Source organism: Macadamia integrifolia, chromosome 13, assembly GCF_013358625.1.
Source record: "Macadamia integrifolia cultivar HAES 741 chromosome 13, SCU_Mint_v3, whole genome shotgun sequence".
Classification (NCBI taxonomy): domain Eukaryota; kingdom Viridiplantae; phylum Streptophyta; class Magnoliopsida; order Proteales; family Proteaceae; genus Macadamia; species Macadamia integrifolia.
Genome location: NC_056569.1, coordinates 9,769,089 through 9,776,604, shown reverse-complemented (window position 1 = coordinate 9,776,604; position 7,516 = coordinate 9,769,089). Strand labels below are relative to the sequence as shown.

At 39.0% G+C, this 7,516-nt stretch overlaps 1 pseudogene; it reads left to right on the top strand.

The window, feature by feature from the left end:
• Nucleotides 1–3,210, top strand: part of LOC122058993 — a 14,309-nt pseudogene extending 11,099 nt beyond the window's left edge.
• Nucleotides 3,211–7,516: the final 4,306 nt, after the last annotated feature.

Here is a 7,516-nt window from a genome sequence, read left to right as displayed (position 1 = left end):
TAACATAATAAAACTTTTATCATAATTATTTCAGTTTGGGTCTCCATCCAGCCACCAAGCACATAATTAAACCCAAATTTTAATAATTGGGTTTAGATATAAAAACCAATGCCATTTGTAAAGAGAAGAGATTTCTAACACCATTAACTTACAATATTTCCGGGTTGGTTGGGCCATGGTCAACCCAATGCCTCAGCCTGATACGGTGTCGGGCTTCAAAATCCCAACCCAAGTTCACCTTACAGATTGCATAGTTCAGCCTAGGCCTTTTTCAGATTCTGATGGGTTCAGCTGGGTGAGCTGTTTTTGACACCCCATCGCCTACGATGCTTGCATAAAACCTATTGTGTTGGGAAATATTAAAAGAAAATTATGGGCCATAGGATTTTATAGTATTGAGTTTTTCTTCACCCACGATGACAGAACTTTTCTTTACAGTGGGGCGTGAGAGTGCTTGGATGGGACCTGAGGGGTATTTTTGACCTTATACTGTAGAGGGATTAATAAGAAGGTGGGTGAAACCCTCCAACAGGGGTGGATGAAAACTTTCCCGGGATTGTAAAAAGAAAAAAAAAGAGGAAAAGAAAGAAGTAAAGTCTTTTTACCATATTGATAAATTTTTTATTTTTTGGTACGAAAATTGATAAACAGCTCCTCACACTATCCTCTCTCCCCCATTGATGCATAAATACTCCTACACCTACAACTGCGCCATTCTGATCAATGAATTAGAGAGATTAAGAGAATCCACATTTCAAATACATGAACCCAAAAGCATTCTTAAGAAAGTCCTTGACATAGAATTGTAATGAATTAAGATTTGAAGAAATTGCTCAGTAAAGTTTATACACATACACACACAAAAAAAAAAAAATGAAGAAAATAATACAAAACACAACAAATAACGTACTTGGTAGCTTGAGATTCAACACCGGAGTTTTTTTTGTGTGAATACATCATGAGTAACGATCTTCTTCTTGGTTTGGTGGAATTCTACATGGGGGCTAATTCCTTGGTCTTCTTGGCCTCTTCTTGGGACTTGTGAAGATGTGCCTTCAATTCGAGAATGGAAGATGCGCCTACGCTTTTGATGGCCTTATGCTTCTTCGGCATCACAAAAGACTCAGTTAGCTGTCCTAATGACTCCCCCCATCCTCTTCTTCCTCTCCTCTTCCACCATCTCGACGATTGATTACTTTTTCCTGGTGAGTTCTGTGTGTGTGTGTGTGTGATGCCTTGACCAAAGATTTTTTATGGGAACGAAAGAGAATTGCATAACAAGGACAAACTGACCTCGATGTGCAAAGGAATTTACAGAGGAAGGAGATAGAAACCAGAACCCCAACCCTGGGTTAGGATTGGGTCGGGCTTGGGTTTAAGATTCAACCCGCCCAACCAGACCCAACCTAGCCTGAAATTCAACCTTGAATTTTTATATTATAATCTAGAAGAGCTTCTATATATCAAGGTTAATCCAACAACCATTGTAGAAGCCAAGATCAACCAAGCCCAGCCCAAACCTGGCCCAGCCCAACCCGGCCCTGACAGGGTCAATTAGGGCCGGATTGGGTTGGTATGAACCCGATAGGGTTAGGCCTCAACATAAACCCGGTAGGGTTGGGTATGGTTTGGATTGAATTTTGAAGACCTAGGGTTTGGGTCCTGTTTCACCCCTAGTACCAGATAGGGGTGCAAGTTTGGCCCTATGGCCCAAACCCGCCCTAGCCTGCCCTGATCCGAATATGGCCTTACCCAAAAATTCTGACCTTAATGGTCGATCCAACCCTAAAATTTTTGGCCCTGAGTCAAGGTTAGGGCGGATAAGGATTGATGTTTTTAACCCGCCCGACCCTAATTTTATTATCCTGACTTTGGCCCTGGTTTGGTTGGCCCCTAATTATCATGTTTACTTATAGCTTAATTTAATTTCGTGCCAGATTAGTTAGATTAATGATTTAATTGAATGTTAGTTCTAAAAAAGAATGTTTTATTTAATTGTTTTTTTTTTTTTTTTTTTTTTTTTTTTTTTTTGCTTAATTGAAGATAGGTTTAATTAATAAAGATTGGGGATCTGGGGATATCAAACCTTCAATCCCTAATCCTCTTTATTCTCATTTTTTTTTATTCCCTATCCAATTCCATAGCCGCTGCCCTGTCCATCTTTTTAGTCTCGACCATGGCTGGATCTCGTCCTCTCCAACCCTTCTTTTTCTTTCATTCTTACTCGAAGCCATACCTTTCCATTTACCATCTCTCTTCCTTCTTCTCCGGTAAGAGACCAGCCCGAGACCAGCAAGGGTTTCAGGAATCGATCGGATATGAAGAGTAGTTTCTCTCAAGGAATCTGTCAATGGTCGCTTGAATCAAACATTTAGATTCTTTGAAGCATCAGTAGAGATGTTTGACTTCATGTCCCCGAGATATCAGAATGGGTGACAGGGAATTTGAAGATGATTCCATGTGCAACCGCTTCGTCTACTTCCTTGTACTTCGTCGGTCACCCCTACTGCTTGAGTTCCGATCATCACAACTTCAAACTGCTGATGTTTTGGTAGTTGAGAAATCCATGGTTGTTGCATCATACCCCATTTTTGCTTCTATTTAGCTCGTTGCGTAGCCCTTGTTGGTTATTGCCTTCGCCTGAGAGTTGCCTCACCATCCCCAAATAGGATGGCGAACTAGGACGAAGGGCTGTGATTGAGTTCTGTCTTGAACTTTAGATCGTAGGACTAAGATTCCCCTATCCTTCGACTTCAAAATTAATCTAGTTATCGGGTTGTCATGAATGTTTCCAAATATAATAGTCTATGTTGGTGAACATTCATAGATAATATTTCACAATTTATTTATTCATTTATTGGAGGATATTCATCATTTCACATCAATGTTTTTGCAGCCATAAGCCACCACTTGAACCCAAAAAAGTTGGACTCTTATTATGGGTTTTGTATCCCAAAAAGCAAGACTTTCCATGCATTTTACCCTCTACTTCGGACCTGGCGTGGGTACCTGGTGTGGGTGATAGTGTAATTGACGGTTGCAGTGAGAGAACTGGAGTTGGAGCGGGATGGAGGAGAAGAGACTGATCTGAAGAAAAACATTGTATCTGATTTTGCCGAACTGAAGTCTCCACAGTTGGAATTCCAGAGCCAAGTTCCTGGAGCCAGACTTGGCTCTGGAATTCCTGAAACCGAAGTTTTCCGAGGCTGAAACCACTCTGATTCATATGCACCTGAGAAAATAAAATAACACTTGAATATACCTTTATTTTCCATTTCTTGAATCAAATAAGAAACAAACATTTCAATTCTTAATTAGGTAAATTTGATTCTAAAAGCACAAGACAAAGATATGCAAACAGGTAAGTTTGACGGGATAAAAACTCTAATTTTATTGGTTTTTAGCACTACCTTTTTAATTTTCTCCGATATCTCAAGTTGAAAGACAGATTCACCACTGAACATATTATTACTTCTGTCCCAGTGAAGTGTTGTTTTTTTTAAACCAAGACATACGAGACTTAAATAGAATGGCACAACAATAAATAATGTATGAAGACTCCTCACATTGTGATTATGATAATATGATACAAAAAACATGAAGGATGTAGAGGTGCCATTTAGCAAGCACTCATTACAATGGGCATTTCATCACATTCTGCTTATATTAATATCCAATTAATTTTAAGGGTCCAGAGCCTGGACAATGCCATATATTTCAGCGACATTCTTCTCTTAGTTAACATGCAAATTGTGTGCAATATGATTCATGTTCTTTTAGTTCTTGCGTTCTTGAAATCCAGCCCATTTGGTTATTCTTTCTCCTTGGCCAAGCCCAAAGGATTACTATATTCTAGTGGTGGTCTGTGAGCTGTTAAGTCCTATGCTCTATATTTGATAATTTTTCTTGGGAAAAAGAACCCTCTTAGATGGGTGTAGGCAACACCAAAATACATAATCAATAAGTGCCTACACCAGAGTGCAGGATCAATAAGAGGCGCAAGCAACACTAGACTGACAAGGTTCTTTCTCTCTCTTTTTTTTTTTTTTTTTTTTTTTTTAATATATATAAATATTATATTTATTTTTTTTTAATTTTTTATGGGGTCAAATTGTATAAGATTGGATACATGGACTAAAAGATCTCTTTACGCAGTTGACGGGTCATCCTGCCTTCAGAACGGTTTAGGATCAATAAAGAACCAAAATCGACTAGATTGATTATTAATTGACACTATTTTTCTATTTATAGGATTGATTAGTTAATTAATCGATTCTATCATGGCCTCAAGAGGCTGAAACCTATTAGAAACTGGACCAATTGACACCTCTACTCTCATCATGTAATATTCAGTTTCTTTAAAGTCTGACTATTTGGAAATAGATTATGCCTGGCACATCACCTCACAACTAGGTTGGTGAAAAATAACTCCTTTATAAAGTAAGGCAAAAGGTTTTGTGCATAGTTCTACCCCCCTTCTCACAAGAGGGGTTCGCTAAAAACCCCCTTATTTGACACTTTGTAACTCATCCCCACCTGGTGTGATTGTGCATTAAAAACCCTCCCCTTAAAATAATTCTCCGAAAACCCTAAACCCTAAACCCTAAACTCCTTTGTAAAAGTAAGGCAAAAGGTTCTGTGCATAGTTCTACCCCCTTCTCACAAGAGGGGTTCGCTAAAAACCCCCTTATTTGACACTTTGTAACTCATCCCCACCTGGTGTGATTGTGCATTAAAAACCCTCCCCTTAAAATAATTCTCCGAAAACCCTAAACCCTAAACCCTAAACTCCTTTGTAAAAGTAAGGCAAAAGGTTCTGTGCATAGTTCTACCCCCTTCTCACAAGAGGGGTTCGCTAAAAACCCCCTTATTTGACACTTTGTAACTCATCCCCACCTGGTGTGATTGTGCATTAAAAACCCTCCCCTTAAAATAATTCTCCGAAAGAAATTATCACATTTTTTTAGACTTTACACTGTTATGAAAAAGAAATGGAAAGAGTGTAAAAAAAAAACCACCTACAAGATCCCAGGTTCAGCCTATCTGGGATCGTGCATTATGTCGTGGAGAAATCTCCAAAGCACAAACGTTTTTGGCTTATTGTTCCACCTTTAAAAACGAGCTGAGGACATATGAAGGTATCTTGCTTGAAACTAACTACACCATAATCCTTAGACCAAAATATATAACATGAATGGTTTCATGGTGAAGCTAGTTCTCTTTTCCATTACTTGGGTGGGATTCCAAGGACCATAAACTACACCTCAATTTATGGTAGAAAAAATGATGCCTTGCCTTGAAACCCCTCTAACTATTTTTCGCTTAACCACTATAAAGAAAGAGAAATCTAATGTATAAGGTTTCCACTACTACAAGGTCTGGGAGGGACAAATATACACAGCCTTACCTTCTACTTAACCATTATCTATCCTTAAAAAGGTTCATTTGTCTTAACCAACTTATATTAACTTCCATCCCTTCCCTCTAACCATCTTCCCATTTAAATATAAGTAAATAAAAACTTTTAATAGAAAGATGAGAGAGGGATCTACATGCTGCCCGTCTAAATTGGCATCTTACATGCTCAGCCAATGTGAAGAGAAAAATAGTATATTTAATGAGTAGAGAGAAAGGGGACCCAGATATTTAATGAAGAGAGAGGACATAGAAGAGAGAGCCTTGATCTGCTACCTCTCCACTGTCAGATCTGGAACCTTACCTTCGTTTGATACATGTGGAATAGTAACTGACACAGGAGTATCTCCATCTAGATCTAAGTTTTATGTTTCGATAGCAACAACCAAACCCTGAAGGACGATGGTCTACCCATCAGATACACGCATTATGTGCCTACTCCTACCGAGATCATGGTTGTGGCAAAGGATGGGGGAGAAGGTGTCAAAATCATCTACAATGAGGTGCAGTGAGCATCCAACGGCTAGGGTGCATGGACGGACCTTCTCAGCCGTTGGATGCTCACTGCACCTCACCACTCGTTGCAGACAATTTAGACTTGTGGATAAGAGGATGGGATTGGGTCAACCAAGTGGATCAACTCACTGAGGTCGGAGAAACTAGGGGTGAAACAGGGCCAGGTTGGGCCTAGTTTCTTAAAACCCTAACCCAACCTTAGATCCTCAAAATTCAACCCAGGCCCAACCCAACCTGGCCATAATTGAATCTGTCAGAATTGGGTTGGGTCAGGTTGGGCTGGGTTGGGTTGACCCCGGCTTCGGCAATGGTTGGATTAACCTTGATTGACCTTATTTTACCATTCATATTTTATATATTAAAAAATTATAGAAAAATGAAATACCAATAAGAGCCCATTAAATTCTAATATAAAAATTTAAGGTAAATTTCGGGCTGAGTTGGGCTGGGCCTCAACCCGAGCCCGAGCCCGAGCCCGACCCAACCCTCACCAAGGGTTGGGGGTTTTCAACCTTAACCCGCCCTCAAGGTAAAAAAAACTTGGCCCCAGCCTTGTATCCTATTTGGACTCAAGGCGGGTAGGGTGGATTTGAGTTGTCATTGCCAAACTTTCACCCCTGGACTCAGACAAAACTTAAAGAAGGTTTCACTTGTTCGCTACTGCGCTTTCTTTCTTGCATCTGCTCTCTCACTGTGGGTGGGAACTTAGGTAAGATCATCCTGATTTCACCTACAAATGGTGGATTAATACATTTTAGTATCGTTCAATTTTATTCAAGGGTAAGTCTAGCAACCCATCTGATCGGCCCAAAGCCAATAAAGAACAAAATCCACGTTGCAAAACTTCTCTAGAGCAATTCATCGAACAGATTCAATGCAAATAAAATGGTATCCTTCTCGATGAAACCTCCATTGTTTAAAATACCATACCGAAACTGAAAGAACATGTGGATTGGTTTTCTAAAACCCGTGATATCCCTCAGTCCCTCTTTATTCTTTTTGTGTTCTTTCACCCTTTAATCCCCATTTTCCCCTTACTACTAATTAAATCTTTTCAATTTCACCGAAAACAAAATTAAAAAAAAGACAAACAAGGTAAAGCAAGATTTGTAATAGAGAATTTAATAACATGTTAACAATCATTGAACTAGAAAAAAAAATGTTGTAGTATAAGGAATAAAAAGAATGAACATTACTTCATAGTTAATACTTTGATCTAGAAAAAACATTACAGCTTTTATTGCACTAGTAAGAAACATAAGCTAATACTTTATTTAATTAGTGGACGATTTCAAACATCCCTGGTGATCAAAGTATTTTGGAGCAACTCTATGAACATGATAATACACCTTGAACTTATTGGTACCAAATAAAGGCATAAGAATTCATTGACCAACATCTGGGGAACCCTCAATACGGTAAGATCACAAACCAGAATAACTTTTTGAGTTTCTAACCTAATATCTAGGAAACTCATATTGTGCATCTACCTGATTACACTTGCAAATGTTTCATACCTTATAGACAGCATGACAAACCTCATTCCCAAGATGACCTAAGTATAGGAGTCCAGTTTCTCCAACAC